Source organism: Ursus americanus, chromosome 4 (assembly GCF_024610735.1).
Source record: "Ursus americanus isolate L20-20 chromosome 4, mUrsAme1.1.p, whole genome shotgun sequence".
Classification (NCBI taxonomy): Eukaryota; Metazoa; Chordata; class Mammalia; order Carnivora; family Ursidae; genus Ursus; species Ursus americanus.
Window position 1 is genome coordinate 73,128,232 of NC_142130.1, and position 21,527 is coordinate 73,149,758.

At 40.7% G+C, this 21,527-nt stretch overlaps 1 pseudogene across 1 annotated transcript in view; it reads left to right on the plus strand.

Annotated features, from left to right (window-relative positions):
• Positions 1-1,841: 1,841 nt before the first annotated feature.
• Positions 1,842-21,527, plus strand: part of LOC148110271 (eukaryotic translation initiation factor 1 pseudogene) — a 128,046-nt pseudogene continuing 108,360 nt past the window's right edge. Inside the window, exon 1 of the transcript XR_015724244.1 lies at positions 1,842-2,504. The product of XR_015724244.1 is annotated as a eukaryotic translation initiation factor 1 pseudogene (transcript). The remainder of the gene's footprint in view (positions 2,505-21,527) is intronic.

The window sequence follows — 21,527 nt, forward strand, 5'->3', positions numbered from 1 at the left end:
AGTCAGAGGGCCCTGTGTTTTGGCGGAAGGCTACGTAGTTGTCCCTGTACTTATCATAACCGGTAAGTCACTCATCAGCAGCATCTGCAAAGTTATGAAATTTCAGAGTTAATGACCGTACTAAATTTTGGCCAACCAATCCAATCTTGTGCAGTGCTAGATCAGTTCGAGAGGCAATTAATTGTATGAGGTGAGACTTGACTCTGAGAAAATACCAGCAGATCCATGTTACGCAAAGGGATGTTGATTCCGTACCTTTTTTTTTTTTAAGTGGAAATACATTTTGTCTTGTTGAAAAACTGGATATCAGATGTCATAAATTATATAGATGAATGTTTGAGATAAAAAGTATCGTCAGTATATCTAAATTCTTACAGATAAATGGCCTCTAATCTGAAATTCCAAATCTAACTTAGGGAATGTATGACCGTTGTGTTGTCAGTGCTCAAACGTAATTTTCCTTCTTCTACTCAGTACCTACTGTTCACAGCCATATATTAATAAATATGCACATTTAAATTAATATGGCATTAAATCAATAAGAATAACCAAGGTTTCTTAAAAATATATGACAAAATGTATAAAACTTTTATTTAGAATGGAACTTTTTCAAAGACCAGACCATTTATCTACAAAACATAAATGACAAATTTTTCAGCTCTTTATTTTGTCACGTATTACCTTTCTGTATGGGTTATTTCATTTTCTAAATATAAGGGGTAGCCCTATTACATGGAAAATTATCTTCAGAAATGTGCAAGGACCTTTAGTAGGAAGTAGATGGAAACACTAGTGCCTTCGACTCTTAAATTTCAGAAAGACCTATTGTTCAAAGGCCAAAATTGTCCCCAAATCAAAAAACAGAGAATACTAAGGCTTAGTCATCAACAGTACAGTGGCTCGTTCGACAGGAAAGGGATTACAAATGGCATAAAAAGAAATACTGGCCATCTTATCCCAGCCCAGTCCCTACTCACACCCCCCCCCCCAACCCTTCACCTAGGCTAGCACATGCCAAACAAGCACCAAAAACAACCAATAAATGAAAGGAAACTCAAAGGTCACTCGGGGTCATTATTTTCACATACCTTTGAATAATGAGAGCATCACATGTCAGCTAGAGGAGAACAAAATGTCACATTCTCCAGCTAAAGGTCAGCCTTGGTCAAAGGTCACAGAAGGGAGGCCAGGAAATAACCTAAGAGGTCAGGCCGGGTACACAAAGAAAGGTCACCAAATGTCAATGAAAGCACGCAGCTGTTTGGAGATAAAACAACCAAGGCACCCTTTTGTGCTGACATCGGCTAGAAAAAATGTCTCTGCTGACATTTTTTTTTTAGCTGGCAGTTTTATAGGACATTGACATTAATGTACCCAACCCCGAATTAGCCTTTTTAAAAGCAACAGTTTGGAAGTTAAGTGCAGCAGTTTCCAAAGAGTCAGAACCGTGACATTTTTATTTCAAATGATGAATACAGCAATGGACTTCTAACACCAAATTTAGATTTCATCTGAGCTCTTTCATCGTGACAACGTGTTAGAACCAGGCCCGAGGACAGGTAGCAATCAGTAACCAGTATTTTCATACTTTTAAGAACTATGATTAGTCTTTTAACTGAAAGGTACTCAGAAGCCTCGGTCCATACAGGGTAGGCAGCCATGAATGATTTCACATTTTACTAAGGTTGGCAGTTGGCAGTTGTTAATCTCGTCATAAACTCCATTCAGAGGAAAGAAAAAGGACTGACACGTGTGCAGCTCCGTTGTAAAGACATTTGTGCGAAACATTTGCAGGTTAAATCCTTATCTGCGTATTAATCTCTTTTTCAAAGTCAGAATTTCCGTTTGCAATGCCAGCTCTGGGAGTAGCAACGTTCAGAAGCAGGGGTAGTACTTCCAAGGACTCTCGGACATCCAACTCGACTGGAACAAGTTCAGAAAAAAAACAGGCCCCTTGAATTACGCAGCTAAACTGACAGCGGCGCTCTAGGAGCGGCTTCAGTTTTCCGTGGGCCTGTGGGTCTAGTTGACACTCCCGCACACCTCCTGCCGATCCAGCACTAACAGCTGTTTCCAGACCAGTGAGAACATTCCACATCTATCAACATCCTTTCTGATTCGCAGGCACAAGACCGTGTTGTGAAGGCAAGATGGACTTACTTTTCCATCCTCGGGGTTCCAACAAGTGGCCTCGATTTATGCCTTGGGCTGCTCCACGGTTTTGTTGTTGTTCCCAGAGGATTTTGAAAAACAGTCGCGCCACCTTCTTGATGTCACCTTTGTCTTCCACGGGAGAACATTGTGCATTTATATAGAAATGAAGAATAATAATGGAAGGTCACAGAGCAAGAAAACCGTAGCTAGAGCCTGTTTCCAAAGCAAGAGGAAACTCTCCATAAATATCTCCATTCCGGATTCTTTGCCTTGTTTGTTCTTCATAAAGTCCCAGGGAGACTGCCAAACACTAATGTTCGCCCCAGGATTACTTCGGGACTCACCCAGAGGTAAAACTACCTTCCTACCTAATGGACCCTAGACATATGAAGCCTGTCAGGAGAACCTCATAAATCGTGGAGATGGGAAGGGAGGGGGCGGGGAGAGCTACACAAACCTTTTGCACTTAGGAGAAAGAGTTATTTAGCACATCAAGGAAGTGCACTTAATAAATGAAGTCAGTGACTTGAACATGTCATATTCGATCTACACAGAGGTTGCTGAACTTTCTTTAAAAAGTCATTTTTATGCTGGTGGCTTTTCTTATGAAATTTTCTACACCTCTAGTGTATGAAATGGATGTGTAAGCAGCTGATTGAGAAATGGCTAAGGTCAAAGTTAATAAGGAAAGCAGAAGGTCTAAAAGCTGGCTGTCTTCTTTTCCCCTTAGAGTTCAAGAGGCGCCGTATGATTTGGGCATGACATATTAATGTTTCTGACACAAAGCTTTTTTTTTTTTTTTAATCTGCCTTCAAATAACTGATACTTGGGCCGTAATAAATGTAGACGGTGCTCTGTTGCTGGAATTACAAAAATGAACTTTCTCTTTCTAATCCCACTCATGGGCCAGGCTTTTCTCTTTAAAGGTAGAATGATAGAGGGTCTAGTCTGGAGGGATCAAATAGTGCTTAAAATTGTCGGGCCCATACAAGTTACAGGGGGTAGAAGCTGGTGAGGAGCGATAAAAGGGTGGGTATTTAGAATTAGGTGCCCCTTTGGGAACATTTAGAAAAAAAAAAGGCAAAATAATCAGCAAGCATATCAACGAACACCAGACTGTGCATGGCTCGTTTGGAAAATGTTTTTGTATCCCCTCAGTCTTTCTGGATCCCTCACATTTTAAGTTGTGAGCATTGCTGGGTTATTTGGTCACATAGGAAAGTGTAACGTCCCCATCAAATCAACAAACGGGATTGCTGCCTCATAGGGGATTTAATTGAAACTTGGAACACACTCAGCGGGGTTCATCAGATAAACACGTGCCAAACTGAAGATTAATATTTACTCTAAAATGGATGCTATAGCTTCTCTGAAAAACTACCTCCTTCATCTTCAGATGCGGTAAAGTTTAGCTTTACACGATGCTCTTCGACTTTGAAACAGAAACCACACTTCACACACACGAAAAACAAAACCGCGAATACTGCAAAGAAAAGAAAATCTCACTTGATTTTAGAAGATTTGAAAATGCCACAATTATCTTATTTAAAGTCCATGGTACCCACTGACAGAAAAAAAAGAAAGAAAAGAAATCCTAGTATCTAGAGACACGTGTATTTGCACACTCGTGTGTAAATTAGTCTCTAAATGCCTTGAAATAATCGCCTCTTGCTTTATATTAACTTGACATATTTTTTTTTTTTTTTGTCAAGTCATGGTTCTTTTTCTAGTATCTGAAAATGTGCCAAACTAAATGTCAGTGCCTCCGTAAGGAAGATGTAGAGCTCTTCTCAGAGCAGATAGAAGCCTCAAATGACAAACACGCCTATTCTGAACGTCCCTCCTGCGGGTGTGACTTGCCCCAGAACAAGGTCAGAGAACAACGTAGCAGAGAGAGCTCCCATTTGTTTGACTTGACATTCCCGGGTATTTCCCTTTGTTATCCCTGTGTCATCATCCTGTGCGGAGAGAGCAAGGCAAGCGCTTGCTGTCAGGTGTATCTGGCTGCCAGCCTTACGTACCACAGGGAGCTGCTGCAAATTCCACTTCATGCAAAGCTACCGGTTGACTTTAATGCTGTTAAAGCATTGTAGGAGCAAGTTCTGGAGTCTTTCCTCAGGCCAAACGCTGGCTGAAAAGTTCACCCCGTCTTCCTCCTAGAACAACACTTACCTATAGCCTTTTAGCTACACTTCAACAGCCGCACACTGGAGCCGAGAGGCTGGTGTGGCACGGGCAAGGGAACGCTCCCAGCCAAGGCCCAGTCTCCTTGCGGCCATGATTCCTAAGATGAGTCTAGGGAATGAAAGGCCGGAAGGAGTCATGGGAATGTTTGTTCACTCAGTCAGCCTTTGCTATTTACCTATTAGAAAGCAAAACCAGTTCTGGGCATTGGGAATACAAAGTCGTGAAGTCATGTTTCCAATGTTTCAAGTGTTAAACAGAGAATAAGCCAGAGTTGGAACCCTCTACCCTGGAGGTCCTGGAGACGCTCCTGCTATTAGCTTTGGCTTCCCTCTTGGGTCACCACCATCTTGGGGACCAAGGGGACAAGGTGTTTATCTCGGTGAAATGCGATTTCCTCCCTCCCTGACTCATTGCTCTTTCCCGCCTTGACCTCACACAGTGTCAGCACTGATGGTTTGGGACACAATTAAGATAGCACTGGGGAGTTGGAGGATATAATCTCTATATAATCAATGAATTTATTCAGAAGTTTCTTTTCAGATTCCCCATAAATTTAACACAAGTTTCTGAGCTACTCTCCCTTAGGTGCATTTCTTTAGTCTTATGAAAAAGGACTTTCTCTTAGACCATTCTGAGTCTTAGCAACAAGCTGGACTCCGAGGAGAATTTCCTGCCCTCTTCTTTGGCTCCTTTCCTTAGATCTCCTTTCTTGACCTTTCTACCACAGCATCTGAACCTTCCTGCACGTGCCCACCGTCCACTTGTATGGCTTTGGCTGGAGGCTATTCCTAGTCCTTTCTCCAACCTACTGCCTTTGACTTTCATGACCTACCTGTGCATTTACAAAGCAATCCCAGCAGGTTTCCACCCCACGTTTCCAACACTGAGAATGACATTGATTTTGAAATGCAGCTACCAGCTTAGAGAAACTCTCTGAATACACCCAATCACCCAATTTAGGGAAGTAAGACTTCTCTGACAGAGAGAGGGAAATGACCTATTTTAAACTGAAGTACTGAAAATTTCTACTTATTCTCATTTCAAAGGTGAAAAAGTGAAAAAAAATGAGTCATAAAGAAAATGAATGATCTCCTCTTGTAACCCTTCCATTAGAGGAACGAACAATACTTGGGTAATGATGTTCAATTTATTCATAAGAAGACGAAAGGGCATTTTTTTCTGTATGGCTCCCTTGTGAGAGGCCCTTCGGCAAGTTAGGATTTTCTAACAATATAAGGGACAATTTCTTTATGCAGGTCTGTGAGATCCATTTTGTTCCTTTGAGCATTTTCCCCCATCTGTTTTCCTCTTTCCCTTCTAAATGAGATGGCTGTCTATGTACGTGTTTTGTTTTGTTTTGTTTTTCCAAATACAAATGTGGAATGGCACATAAGGCCCGTACTACCTGGGCTCTAATTGAAAACAACCTTTAAGCAAGGCTGGTCTGGTCCTGGATCCTAGCAAGATGTGGAATTCACCTTTCGCAGGATTTAAGTGAAGAGTATTAATGACAGCAGCCCTTACAGTCCAAACCCTAACGTAGACAGCATTTCAGGAGCAAGTTAAAGGCTAGTGGATCGTCCAGGGATTAGTAACATTACCATCTCTTGGGCTGAAGGGACAAGGAGAAGAAATAATGCCACCAGAACCCAGTAAAAACCAGGATCATGGGAAAGGGACTGTCTAGTTAGAGCTATGGTTTTGGAAGAACACAGCAGCTGCCCACGATGTGGTCCTGAAGCGCGGGAGAAGCAGGGAAGAAATACCCTGGCGTTTCTCTTCTCCATCCTATCAGTCTCCTGCGAGTGGATTCTATGGGCCAAATATAATCAGTAATCTGCTAGCAAATAGAGCTACTGCAGGGGTTTGCCTCCTGAGGCACAAAGCAGAGAAGAGATGAGCGGAGCATGGATTTGCAGTGAGGAGCAAGGAACAATCAGCACGAAACTTTCCCTTGAAATATTTAGGGACAAGTGGGCACCTGGGTGGCTCAGACGGTTAAGCATCTGCCTTCAGCTCAGGTCATGATCCCGGGGTCCTGGGATTGAATCCCTCATCAGGCTCCCTGCTCAGCGGGGAGTCTGCTTCTCCCTTGGGCCCCCCCTCTATTTAGGGACTAGAAGGAATTCATCATAGGGTCTGTAACTGACTTTCAGGAATTTTGAGAAAACTCTATGGAAGGCTGGTGCTATGGACTGAAGTGTGCCCCTTCCTCCATCCGCCCAAATTCAAAGGTTAAAGTCCTAAGCCCCAGTGTGACTGTATCTGGAGATAGGGTCTTTAGGAGATAATTAAGATAATTAAATTAGGTCACAGGGTTGGGGTCCTAATCTGACAGCATTGTGGCCCTATAAGAAGAGGGAGAGAGAGAGATCTCTTTCTCTTCTCCATGTGAGGACACAGAGAGAAAGTAGCTGTGAAAATGAATCAACCAGCACCCTGATCTTGGACTTCTCAGACTCCAGAACTGTGAGAACATAAATTTTTATTGTTTATGACACCCAGTCTCTGGTATTTGTTATGGCAGGCCTACTAGGGCTGCTGGGCCACGGAGTAGACATACCGTGGAAGAGAATACAAGCATTGAGACATACAGACCACGATGTTAAGAATGATTCTCTCACTTACCAGTTGTGGATCTTGGGAAATCTCTGAACCTGTTTTCTGGTTTGAACAATGAGGACACTAGTTGCTACACCCCTGGACTTTTAAAAACTCCCATTTCTTCCTGTGTATTTTCCTGGAGTATATTTTCCTTTTTCCTGAAAGGCATCCTTTAGAATATCCTTTAGTAAGGGATTATTGCTAAAAATGCAGTATTTGTGTGTCTGATAAAAACTTTATTTCAACTAGTTTCACTAAATGGGTAATCCTCTGATAGTTATTTTCTTGACTCTTTGAAGATATGTTTCATCATCTTTTGGCTCTTATTAAAACTGTTATCATTTCTTCGTGGGTGTTCTGTCTGTGCTCCTTTGTCTTTGGCAAGCTGCAATTTCACTACGGCTGTGTCCGAGGGTGTGGTGGTGGTTGTCGCTATCTACAAAGGTTTCCATGACTTTTCCGAAATCTGCCTTCGAGTCTGTTATCAGTATTGGAAAAATATCATGAAACTACTATTAACAATTGTTATTTCTTTCTATACTGACATCTCTATTCTCTATATTCTTTGGTAGAATTCTGACCAGGTGTGATCTAGACCTTCTAACTTTAATGTCCCTTAACCTCCATTTTGTTTTCCAAATATTATTTTTTTGTAAGAGAGAGGGAGGGAGGGAGGGGAGAGAAAGAAACTGGGGAAGGAAAGGGCAGAGGGAGAGGGAGAATCTTAACTAAGCTCCATGCCCAGTGCTTAGCCCAACACGGGTCTTGAACTCATGACCCTGAGATCATAACCTGAGCCAAAATCAGAGTCAGTCTCTTAACTGACTGAGCCAACCAGGTGCCCCTGTTTTCCAAATCTTTACACATGTTGTATTCTGAGCCATTTCTTCTGTTCCACTTTCCAACTGTAAATTTCTCCTTTAACTCTGTCTTATGCTGTTTAAACTTTTCACTGAGTTTTTAAGTTCAGTCACTATATTTTTCATTTCTACAAGTTCTTTTTTTAATTAAATCTGCCTAATCAATTTCCTAATCTCTTGTTCTTTATTTACATGTTCGATGCCTCCCTTTTTATAATTTAAACATATGGAGCATGGTTTTATATTCTAAATTGCATAATTCCAATCTCTGAAGTCTTATGGTTCTGATTCTGCTCTCTGTTTATACTATTTCCTGGCCTTGGTGCTTTATTTCCTGCTGCATTTTGCTATTTTTGTTGTTGTGAATTCAGGCTTGATGTAACCTTTTCTATGAGACTATTCTGATTCCTAGATTCAGAGTGTATTCCTCCAGAAAATATTTGCATTTTCTTATGCCATCCTTCAGCTGGTGCTACCGATAAGGGGGTGATGTAAATTTAGAACACCAGCCTACATTGGGTCAGGCCTTGTGATTATGACTTCTCAGGGGAGGTATTTTTGGGGAGATTAGCTTTTTTTTAATTGAAGTAAAATTCACATAATATAAAATTAACTATTTTATTTATTTTCTTTTAGAGAACGGGGTGGGGGGGGAGAGTGAGAGAATCTTAAGCAGGCTCCATGCCAGCGCAGAGCCTGATGTGGAGAGATCATGACCTAAGCTGAAATCAAGAGTCAGACACTTAAACAACTGAGCTACCCAGGTGCCCCTAAAATTAACTGTTTAAAAGTGTGCATTCAATGACATTTAGTACATTCACAGTGTTGTGCAACCATCACTTCTATCTGGTTCCAGAACATTTTCTGCACCTCAAAAAGAAACCCTGTGCCCACTAAGAAGTCACCTCTTATTATTCCCTCTCCCCAACCCTGTAGAAACTACTAGCTTGCTTTCTGTCTCTATAAATTTACCTATTCTGGATGTGTTATATAAATGGAATCATCAGTGTGTGATATTTGGTGTCTGACTTCTTTCAGTTACGATGATATTTTCCAGGTTCACCCATGTCCTAGCATATATCAATACTTCCTGCCTTTTATGTCTGAGCTCCATCGTATCCACACACCACAACTTGTTTATCCATTCATCCCTTGATGCACATGTGGTCAGTTTTACCTTTTGACTACGGTGAATAATGTTGCTATGAACATTCACGGATAAGCTATTGTTTGAATATCTGTTTTCAGTTCTTTTGGGTATATTCCTAGAAGTGGAATTGTGGGTCATATAGTAAATCTATGTGTAATTTTTCGAGGAAACACAAAACTATTTTCTACCATGGCTGTACCATTTTCTGTCACCACCAACAGAGTATGAGAGTTCCAATTTCTCCACCTTCTTGCCAACACTTGTTATTTTCTTTTTTTGTTTATAACTCTTCTAGAGGGTGTGAAGTGATATCTTACCGTGGTTTCAATTTGCATTTCCTTAATTAGTCATTAAGGAAGATTTTGAAGCATCTTTTCATATCCTTCTTGGCCATTGTACAACTTTGGAGACATGTCCATTCAAATCATTTGTCCATTTTTTAACTTGATTTTTTGTCATTTTGTTGTTGAGTTGTGAGAATTTTTTATATATTCTCGATACTAGGCCCTTATCAGCTATGTGATTTACAAGTATTTTTTTTTCCATTCTGTAGTTTGTATTTTCACTTTCTTGATAGTGTGCTTTGATGCACAAAAGTCTTTAATTTTGAAGCCCAATTTATCTATTTTTTCACATTTGTTGCTTGTGCTTTTGGTGTCATACCTGAGAATCCATTGCTAAATTTAAGATCCAGATTTACATGCATGTTTTCTTTTAAGAGCTTTGTAGCTTTGGTTCTTATATGTAGTCCGTTGATCCATTTCAAGTTAGTTTTTGTATTTGGCATGAGGTAGCAGTCTGACTTCATTCTTCTATATGTGGGTATCTAGTTGTCCCAACACTATTGAAGAGACTACTCTTTCCCTGTTGAATGGTCCTGGTACCATTGTTGAAAAGTAATTGTCCATAGATGTATGGGATCCTTTCTGACTCGATCTTATCAATTGGATTTTATGTCTATTCTTGTGCCACCACCATACTCTTTTGATTACAATAGCTTTGTAGTAAGTTTTGAAATCAAGTGTATGTTCTCTAACACTGTTCTTCTTTTTAAATATTGCTTTGGTTATTCAAGCCCCCTTGCAATGCCATTGGTATTTGAGGATCAGCTTTTCCGTATCTACAAAAAATGCCATTGGGATTGTGATGGGATTGCAATGAATCTATAGATCATTTTAGGTAGTATTGCCATCTTCATAATATTGTGTTCCCATTCATGAACCCTAGATATCTTTCCATTTATTAACATCTTATCTATTTTAGCAGTATTTTGTAGTTTATAGCACAGAAATCCAATACTTTTTGGTTAGGTTTATTCCTAAGTATTTTGTTTTATTTGATGCTATTATAAAAATAATTTTTTTGAATTTTATTTTCACATTATTTATTGTTTTGCATGCTGATCTTATATCCCACAACTTCGATGAATTTGCTATTAATTTACTTTTTTGGGGGGGGTGTTCCTCCTTCACCGAGACGAAATACAGAGTCAATTTTCCTGGATGACAACTTTTACAAGTTACAGTTATTTTGTTTTGTTTTATTTCTAAATAACCATTTCATTGAGAACCTTTTGAACTTATAGCTTGATGAGAAGTTCTGACCCAAATTTCCATCTTTGGGAGCCCTAGGTTTTGCCTTACAATTACATGTAGCATAATAATAGTAAGGTTCCTGCTTAGATGGTTCTGGAAATCACCTGTAGGTCAGCCAGCACTCTTTGCTCTGGATTGCTACTTCGGCCTGGTTTGATTTTTCTTGCCAGCTTGGCAATATGAGTGAGTATGGGTGATATAATTTCACTATATACATTTATATAGAGTATGCAAGAGATGCAAAATGCTGTATTATTGGTTACATGAGCTTTGAAGTATAATGAGTAACTTGAAACAACTATTGTGGGAAATTCAGGGTAAACGTGAATCTTGCTTGAGATGTATGATTTTACTTGAAGCAGTCCCTCAAAGTCCACTGCACCCTTCCAGGTCCCCCCTATAAAAAGTTTCACTGATACAGATGACAACAATGGTGTTAAGAACACTGGATTTTTTTTTCTTTTTCTTTTTTTTCTTTTTGGTGTGTCTTATAGAAATGAGCATTCTGGTTTACCACTTTTAATTAATATATTTTACTGTTGTCCATTAATTAGTGTTGGCGCAAAACCAACTAGAAGTAAACTGAAGCTATGTTCAAATATTTTACTCTGCAAATTTCTATGCACGAAAGTATGAGAACTCTCAAAGAAGAGCAGAATTAACTTCCAAGGTAACTCCTACGGAGTATCTATAATAGGCAAGCTCAGCCTAAGCCAACACAATGAAAGTCCAGGAGAGATATAATTTCATCATGAAAATGACCAAAGTAGAACTTTAAAGTGAATTGAACCTCTGTTCTTCAAAGTAAAGCTTCTGTTAAAGCAAACTGCAAATGCCAGTTTCTTATTGATCCAACCCAAGCATTGATTATCTTGGGTCTATTCACCCCCCCCCCCCACCCCTCTGATCTCTACCTTCTGGAAGTTTAAGAACAATTTTGCTGTAGTTAAAATGGTTTTCACTCAGAATAGTTAGCTCTGCAATTGTTTATCTACATGCTTTATATGTAATAATTTTTAAAATATGTTGGGAGATTTATTTACCAAACACATCAATTACATCTTAATGCTGGTAAAAGTAATTTTTATTTGATGTCTGGTAAAATGCTCATATATGCCATCACACTATTTTTTTTTTCACCACTTTTAAGCATGAACTCTTCTGTCTACTTAATACTCTTTTGTCCCATTAGCAGCCAATGCCATTCTGTGCCTTTGGGTTTGAGATATTTGAGGTTTTCTTTTGCTTTCTAACTTCTTGCTAATACTACAGTTTAGGTCAGGCTTACTGTACATGATGGCAACAGTTATATCATCATATTATAAGAAGCTAATTGTATTGCTTGTGCTAATGAATTATTCATGGCATAATCACATAAATTCAATCCACATTGATGCTTTATTTTGCATACTAATTTGAACATGGTGCATTTTTCACATTTTGATCTAAAATGATCTCGGATAATGACCTGCTTGTGGATATAGAGGTTTACATTGACTTCAATATTTTTTTTCTCTCTAAACATTGCTCTATGGTGCATTTGCTTCACCAGGGTGATACAGGTCATGCAGAGCCAGAGACCTGCTAATAATTTCCTTTAAGGCCCTCCAATTATTGCTTATTAACAGGATTTCCAAGAGAATTTCCTCAACACAAAGTATTGTGTTACCCAGGACCTTTCAAATAGCAGACATTCCTTCTTTTGTCTTTTCATTCTAACTCACATTTCCCAAACTCCTCACTCTCCCTAGTCTTCCTCAATCCCTAGACTCTCCATTTAATTACCTTCTCTAACTTGCACCCTTAATCCATTCATGCCAACAAATCACTTAGGGATCATGCTGAAGTTTTATGTATGGAGTAATGACTCACTGTTGACCAGTGGCTGTGTATGCTAACTGTTCTCTTTGCCTTGTCCTTCTCACCTCAAAGGTCACAGTCTTCAGATTCATCCTCCCACAACCAGTGATTCTAGCATGTGCTTCCTCTGCACTGCAACCTGCTATGGCTTATTACCCAATACCCGTGTTGAAACAGCTCGGCTTAGCTTTCAAGTCTTTTCTAAAACATCCATTCTTCCTAGTGACCTTATTTCATCTTCCATTCTGGTTGGATCCGTCCACTTAGTACTTCAGAAGCATACCATGTTCATACCACTATCTACACCTTTGTTTACCTCGCCTGCAATTCCCTAAGTTTTCTTGTACATAGGAAGTACTTGCCACTCTCTCAAGGCTCAGCACAAATGCAGTCTAGGCTGTGAAGCATTCTTGAACGATCACTACTTCGATGCTTTTACCTAATTCCCCTTAACACCTGCCATACTTCATCATTTCATTATATGCTTTTTTGTTGTTGTTTTTGCTCTTTATTTTTGTTTCTTACTTTAAAAAAAAAGATTTTATTTACTTATTTGAGAGAAAGAGCGTGAATGGTGGGGGGAGAGGCAGAGGGAGGGGAGAAGCAGACTCCCTGCTGAGCAGGGAGCCTGAAGTGGGGCTCTATCCCAGGACCCTGGGACCATGACCTGAGTCGAAGGCAGATGCTTAACCGGCTGAGCCACCCACATGCCCCTTGGCTTCTTACTCTTGTTCTCTCTTGTTCCATGTGTTTTAATTTTACCTTCCTGACAAGATTATAAACATTTGAGAGTCTGAACCATACCATATGTTAGTTCGATTTCTCCCTTTTAAGGGAGTGAATAAATTCTTGCTGCCCAGTAGGCTCTAACACATAAGTGCTAATAAACATTTATTTTATTTGACTCATTTTTAATGCCTGTCGTAGCAGGTGTGGACATGCACATAATACCATTAAGGAGGATCCAACTGACCAAGCTGTGTTTCACATTGCGTGCAGTAGTCTAAGCAAACATATTCACCATGAAACGGACTTGTGATTTTTATTTATGAGAGTGCACAGTTGGGAAAGTATTTGACTTATCTTTTTGGAACTGGAAGTATCTAACATCGAGCTCTTGGATGTGAGAATGATTTGGCTGCCATGACCTGCTACCGTTTGATTACTGGGGTGGATTTAGTTCATCTGGCTGGCTGGCCAGGTGTTCCTTTTATTCCTGGATACTGAATTTGTGAGATAGAATCAAGAGGATGAGCATCTCACTTGGAGGAGAGGGTATTTCAACCATCTCTCTACATACTAAAAGTAGTATCTATTCCTAGCTATGACACAGACTGGCGAAGTTTTATTTTAGTCCTTGGATTTCAATGCCTTAAATTAATGAAAAGATGATTTTAAAACAGTAAAGTTTCCTTGGAGATATGCAAGAGGTAGATGGCAAATTTCATCAAGGGAAGTGAGAGACCACGTCTGTCTTATTTCTATTGTATCCCCAGCACACAGCACTGAGTCTCGCACCTAATGGATGCTCACGAAATGTTGCTGGGAGATACCGAAGGGAATATCAGTTTAAATGTAACTCAAATACTGTGGACTCCACCCACTAGCGTGTACAGAGATCTTCTCATTGATATTAATATCCGACCTTATTTTCCTGAACCATCATCCTGTTTACCTGTAAGAAGTCAAGTGCCGTGTAGAGTTTCCCTCCTCAAATATTTCTGACATCTCCAGCGGCACTTGTTAGTATTTGTTGCTTGCGGCCATGGCTAGAACTTTTCTGGTCTTTGGTCCTTGGATCCATGGAAGAAATGGTTTAAGGTTAAAATACTGTTTCTATGACCACTGCTGTCATGGCCACTAGGAAAATCTCGTATGCAGTGTGTCAGTGAAATTGGGTCTATGCCTCTATGATTGAAGAGGAAGGGTCATGGGGTAATGAAAAGGATGCCCATTCTCTTAGGCTTAGTTAGGGCTCCTATGGCCAATTTGCTGGAGCCCAGTGGTTAGGGCACTCAGCACCCCAGCACTCTCATTCACCCCCATAGAGCTAGGGAGTCAGGATCTCCAAGATGCAGCCCTAACAGCAAGATCACCTAGAGGCTGAGACTCTGCTCCCGTCACCATTTCCCCACCTGAACCACATGGGCAATCTTGCATTCACGATGTCAGTGAGATCGGAAGTGACACGGCCTAAAATGCCAGATATTTCTTGTCTCCATGTGGAAAATCTGCCATGCTTAGAATATGATTCAAAGACAAAACCCTCACTGGCACCCATGCAAAGTGAGAGGTGAAGCATTTCTTCTCCAGTCTAGTCAGCCAGGGATCTGAGAACTAGGCTGCTGGAGCTCAGAAGTGCTTGACGGCTCATTCGATTCACATGTGAATTAGGGTTGTTTGGTCTACTTCGCTAATCAGCTGGCAAACTAAACCCACATCCACCAGCCCCCTCCCTGCCCAGGCCTGGATGAGGCCACACCCCTTTCCTTTCCTTTGGTTTCTGAGCTCATTGCCTCCCACCTCTGACCCACCCATAAGGCTGAATCCTCCTGGTGGATGCGTTCAAGTCTTTCGTTCTCCCAGTTCCTATGCGAAGGAGTGGACACAACTGTAAGTAAAACGATGCCTAATATAAAATGTCAGAGTTCCACTATTTTAAAAGTAAATATAAACAAAATGCACAAAACACCTCACAAGGTAACAGGCCCGTGGCTTGAGACTACTTAGCTGGAAGAAACATGCTGGTGCAAACTTGGGTGGTAATACTGCTGTTGACTGTAAAGCCTACCCCGGGTGGTTCCTGCACTGGAAGGACGAGGTAGATGCCAGAGGAGCCAGGAATGCTGCAGATCGACTCACTTGATCTTTAAGTAAACCTTCTTTGAAATCTTTGTAGAGTTGGCTGAATTTTTTTAGAGGCCACAGTACTTTTCTTTCATCAAGAATGGGAAAAAACAAAGTTAGGAGATATATATTTTTCAAAGCAAAAAATGAAGGTATGCAAAATATCAGTACCCTAGATACAAGACTTCTATCCTATTAGCCATCAGGTAATTTAATAGATTAGAAGCAGAAGAGAAAACCGTCCTCCATAGATGGCTATAGGCAATTGGCAGGAAATGAAAGGAACATTATAAGATTAAGAACTACAAAGTAACCTCAGATGTCTTACGATCTGTAGAAGAGAGAGAAAGGAGAGAAAGAAGGTTTGAATAATGCAGTGCAGGTTTTATCACTAGAAGCAGGGATCAACTACTACTACTTATGCTCCCCTTCTTGCCAAATATTTTATTGACTCACAGCAGTTACATCCCCCAAAGAATTGAATGGCATTTACTGTGTACCCATTGGATAAGACCAGATACTTTCACATACATTATGTCATTTTGTCTTCATAAATCTTCAGGTATGCTTACCCCCTTGCTCAGAGACTAGAGTTGGAGCTGAAAGCATTTATGTGATTTCTCCAGCCTCAGAAGGTAAGGGTCAGAGAGAGAATTCTAATCCAGGATAAACTCTAGAATCCATACTCTGAGGGAAGGGGAGACTTAATATAAGAAAATAACTCTGAATTTTAAACATTTAATAGGAAAACACCCCTAAATTCCCAAATTCTAAAAAGGCATTTTCTCAAGTATTATCATCATCACTGTTATCATCAGGAAGAAAAGTAGACCCATCATCTCAGTGCACCTGCCTTAGTGCTAGCATTAGCTTTAAAGAATTAATAGTTCATTCCCTTGGCTATGGTTTTACAGTCATTAAAAAGACATTGAAAAACCAGTGTATTTTTCTAGGTATTTTCCCCCATTATTTTGGAACTCAACCTTTATTGAAAACTTCCAAAACTTTCTGTTCCTTATGATATCGACTATGAGCTGAAAGTGAAAAGGAGTTTCTCTTTTGAAATCTTAATGACTGCAAACACACACACACACACACACACACACACACACACACACACACGTTTTGAGCTCAATATAATTGCTTCAGAATGGGGCTCTATTTTTGTTAAAGCATTTTTTTTTTATTTAAAAGACTGTTCCATTATCAAGCATGCCTTATGTTTAAACTGCTTGAAACATAACCACTTAGAAAGTGAAGTCAACTCAACTCAACTCAACTCAACTAAGCCTCTTTTGGCCAGCCTTGTGGGTAAGGAGAAAAGAAGGAAAAGGTGGAGTAAGGTCTAATTACAGTGATTGGGTGCCTGGAAAGGCTAGAGGTAACAGTGCCAGATGTAGCAAATAAAAATAGAGGGTACCCAACTAAATTTTGATTTCAGATAAATAATGCATATACATTAGTATAAGTATGCCCCAATTATTGCCTGAGACACACTTACACTAAAAAATACCCATTGTTTACTTAACTTCAGATCTTACTGGGATCCTATACTTGATCTGGCAACCCTAGATGAAGGGGAATACAGTTAGCGTGGGGTCCCACTGGCCCCATGTCTTCAATGCCTAGATGGTCAGGCTCCTCCTGGACTAGAGTAGAGCCTTAAAATTGAGGCTGCTTTTGCTCATTGCTTCATAGTGACAGGCTATTGATAGCCAGGCATTGCCAAATTCTCATTAGTTTCTAAGACAGGAACTACATTTAGAAAAAAGCAGCTCGCTTAGAGGTCATCTATCCAATGACCTCAAGTACCAGGAACACAGCTGAAACCCAGGAAGCAAGAAAAAAAAAAAAAAAGACCTCTGAGGACCCAAAATAGAAACCATGTGCTTAAAGCTCATGCTCTTTTCTCCGAGAAGGGGCCCTCAGTCCTGCACTCAGTGTAATTTACTTTTCTTTTAGGCACCATCTGAACAAGTGTAGTTGTCTGATTTCCTGACCAGTAGGGATAAAAAGCAGGAAATTATGAGGTGGGCGGGCAGCTGGGTAGCCAAAGGGACGGTGGCATAGAAGACAACCAGGAGGGAAACATCCCCACCACTATGTAAACGATCTCCATTGAAAACTCAGAAGAAAATATACCAAGCTGTCATTAGTGGTTATGACTCAATAATGAGCTTACAAGTGGTTCTTTATTTTCTTCCCCGCACTTTTGTGCACTTTATAAACTTTTTACAAGCATATTTATTATCAGAAAAAGCAACACAGATACTTTTTTTTTAAGATTTTATTTAATTTATTTTAGAGAGAGAGCGTGCTGGCAGGAGCAGTGGGGAAGAACAGAGGGAGAAGGAGAGGGAGAAGCAGATTCCCCACGGAATCTGCGGGGGACCTAACCTGGGGCTGATCTCAGGACCCTGAGATCATGACCTGAGCAGAACGAAGGGAGACGCTTAGCTGACTGAGCCATCCAGGTGCCCTGCAACACAGACCCTTTTAACACAATAAAATTTAAAGAATCATTCCTTGGCCCTCCTAGGAAAGTTGTATCCTTGTGTCTGTTAGGCGCATTTACTAAATGGTAATTATAAGCCAGATATTTACTTCTCGCTCTCTTTCCCCAGATTGTAAGCTTTCCTGAGGACAGGGTTAGTGTCTTCACGCAGCCTTGTAGTCCTATAATTAGCATAATGTCTAGCATAACAAATGCTTACTAAGTATTTGTTGAGTAAATGGCTAAAGTCAAAATGCACAGTGCTTCTGCGGTTCCCTAGCCCTTCAGTTCTCCACCCCTGGTCTCCCTTGCTTCTCGACTATAATCCTGTTTCTATCGAGTCCATGATGCAATTAAGAATGAGGGCTGCAGTGTTAGTTTCAGAAAGCTCAGAGGAGTAGAATTCTTCCCTGCAGAGTTGCTATTGGAATGGTTAACGTCTTTTAAGGTTTTGGCTTAAAAGAATAAATAGCAGTAATTCTGCAAGGCTCTTGTCTAGAACCGGTCAGGTACTCTGAGGCCGGGCTGTATTTGTTAGTTGAGGGGAAAGGGCTATAGAGACGGGCCGGAGCTCACAGTTGCAGCATAGGGCACAGCACCATCTGTGGTCCGTTGGCGTGGACGGTGATCACAGACCATGTTCGTATGAAGAAATGACAGACCGATGCACACGATACTGTATGGGCAAGCTGTGTGGCATGTACATGTTTGCAAATTAATAGAAACGTGACTCAGGCTAATGCCCAGCTTTCTTTGTCACCTACTCCTTCAAAAACCCTTCCTCCGAGAAGCCCAGGACTGAATCGGATCTTAAAACTCTATCCTTTCCTAATTAGCATTTGTAAAAGGAATCTAATCATTTCTCTCTTCCTAATGAGTCGGATTCATCTTTGTTTGTGTTGAAACGGTGGCTATTTAACCAGAAAGAAATGTATGAGTTGTACTGCGCAGTGGATTTCGCAGCAGAGATAGCTGACAAGCATAGTATGATTCAGCATGTGTTATTTTTGTTTTGCAAATGATTTCGAAGCACATTTTAGTCACTTGGAAGGGACTCTCAAAGTGGGGCAGCAGGTTGTCTTCCCACCATCGTGTTTTCAGGAAGCCGATTTCCCATCTTGCCCACAAATGTACCCAGGGCTTTGCCAGCAGAATCCCTCGGCCCCAAGAGGCAGCTCTTCAGCATTAAACTGAACATTTAGGACATTTTTCACTACAATCAACTTGAGCGTCCGTGCTAATGAGCAACAGGGCCAGCACGGGTAAATCAATTCAGAGAGAACTTTCTGTTTTAGCCATTACATCTGACTCCATTTCCATATCCTTCAAGTGAATTCGGTGGTAAAGTTACCAGATTTGTCTTTCAGCTTTTCTTCTTTTCTCGTCCACTCCTTGAAGGTAAGGCTGAAAAAAAAAAAAAAAAAAAAAAAAAAAACCCAAACAGAAAAGTAAGTCCAAAGCAGGTAGGAGGAGGAAGAGGGACAAGATGATGTATCAATGATTCATTCCTGGATAATTTAGATTGAATGATGAATCAAGATGACTTCCAGCTAATAATAACCATGAAGAAATAACTTCCTACCCCAAGGCAGCAAGCCTGAGTTACTCTAATAAGAACTGTTGAGGCTACAAGCATCAGCAACTTTAGGAAAAGCTTAGAATACTGTTTTGATTTTTAAAATACGTAGAATAATGTGTTTTGTGGGGTTTTTTTAATTAAAGATTTTATTTATTTATTTGACACAGAGAGAGAGCAAAAGCATAAGCAGGGGGAGCAGCAGAGGAAGAGGGAGAGGCAGACTCCCTGTTAAGCAAGGATTCTGGGCTCCATCCCAGGACCCTGAGATCATGACCTGAGCCCAAGGCAGACACTTAACCCACTGAGCCACTCAGGTGCCCCAATTAATGCGTTTTTTAAAAGTAGAAATTATAGGGGCACCTGGGTGGCAAAGCGGTTGAGCGTCTGCCTTCGGCTCAGGGCGTGATCCCAGCGTTATGGGATCGAGCCCCACATCAGGCTCCTCCGCTATGAGCCTGCTTCTTCCTCTCCCACTCCCCCTGCTTGTGTTCCCTCTCTCGCTGGCTGTCTCTGTCTCTCTGTCGAATAAATAAATAAAATCTTAAAAAAAAAAAGTAGAAATTATAGAATGTATTCCTAATGTTTCTGAGCAAGTTCATGAAGACTTCTGAAAACACACTCCTTGGTGTCATTCCCAAAGACCTAATAATTCTTTGGGATCCCACGTGAAAATTGTTAGCTGTGAAGAGACTTAACTGTTCTGCTCTTGCCCAAATCGCCACTGAAGTGTGAAGGCTGGTTTGGTACTCAGGAAATACTGAATGTTGTTACACAGAAAGCATCATGGCTGACTTTGTAAGGCAAGGAATAACAGGAAAACAACTTATTCTATCGGCCGTGCTGGTTAAAGATTATCACCAGCTTATTACCACAGAAGAAATGGAGTGCCAAACTCCAATGCCCATGTTTGCATAGAGTGGATCGTTTCCAAGAAGGCCTGGTAAAGTCTGTATAGCTCTTTTTATTGATCTTTGAGTCAGTCACTATCAACAAGTCCATTTGCCCACTTTATAGTCCTGAGGTAAAGAAGTCACTACTGGGGTTCCATGACAGATATCTAAAACAGTAGTCTCAATGGCTATTTGCTGGATGAATGAATTCTGGCTCACCCTGCTAGACTGGCGTTCTTGTGTTCTGAATGGAGGAAACAGGTAAAATACAATCTTTAAAGAATTGTCTTGCATATTTTTGTCTGAGTGTGCTACACACTCTACTAGGCTCTTCATATTCAAGATGAAATCAAGGCCGCAGAGTAAAGTCCTAATAAACTTCATCTCTCTGGCCTTGACCTTTAAGTGTATTTTGGTTCTAGTCTTGGCATTTGGACAAGTGTCTATATAGAGTTCATCCCTCGTGGCCAGTTCAGTCTGGCTGAACATAATGTCCAGTAGAGGGCTCCCAGAGAGACTGATTTGGCCTACAAGTCCTTTTGGCGCATTCAATTGGAAGGGCTAAAGATTTTGGATAGGTCCACTCTGATCTTTCCAACTATCCCAGGCCTCCTACATCCATGAAGAGGTGGTGTTGTTGTTGTTAAGTATAGGCCTCACGCCCGAGGTGGGGCTTGAACTCACAACCCTGAGATCAAGCATCACATGCTGACTGAGCTGGCCAGGCATCCCCATTGTTATTGTTTTTAATGAGTTCTTTTGAGCAGGAAAAATTAGCCTATTAGTTTCCTAGGGTTCTAATAACAAATGACAGCAAACTTGTGGCCTAAAACAACAAACATTTATTCTTTTACAGTTCTGGACGCCAAAATCTGAAATCAAAGTATCAGTAGGGCCGTGTTCCTCTAGAAGCTGTAGAAGAGAACCCTTCTTGCCCCTCCCAGCTTCTGGTGGCTCTAAGCATTCCTTGGCTCATGGACGCACAGCTCCAATTTTGGCCTCCATCTTCATGGGGACTTCTTCCCTGTGCTTTCATCTGTTCTATGCATTATTAAAACATTTGTCATTGAATGTAGGGCCACCCCATAATTCAGGATGATCTCATGCCAAGAGCTTTGATTTAATTACATCTGCAAAGATCCTTTTTCCAAACAAGGTCACATCCATAGGTTCCAGGTAAACATACCTGTTGGGGAGTCACCATTCAACTCACTACAGCAGGTGATTTAGAATACTCATTTTTGCTGCATCCCGAATGAATCTTGAAAGTTGAAGGGGTAGGTAGTCTATTTGGTATTATATTTGGT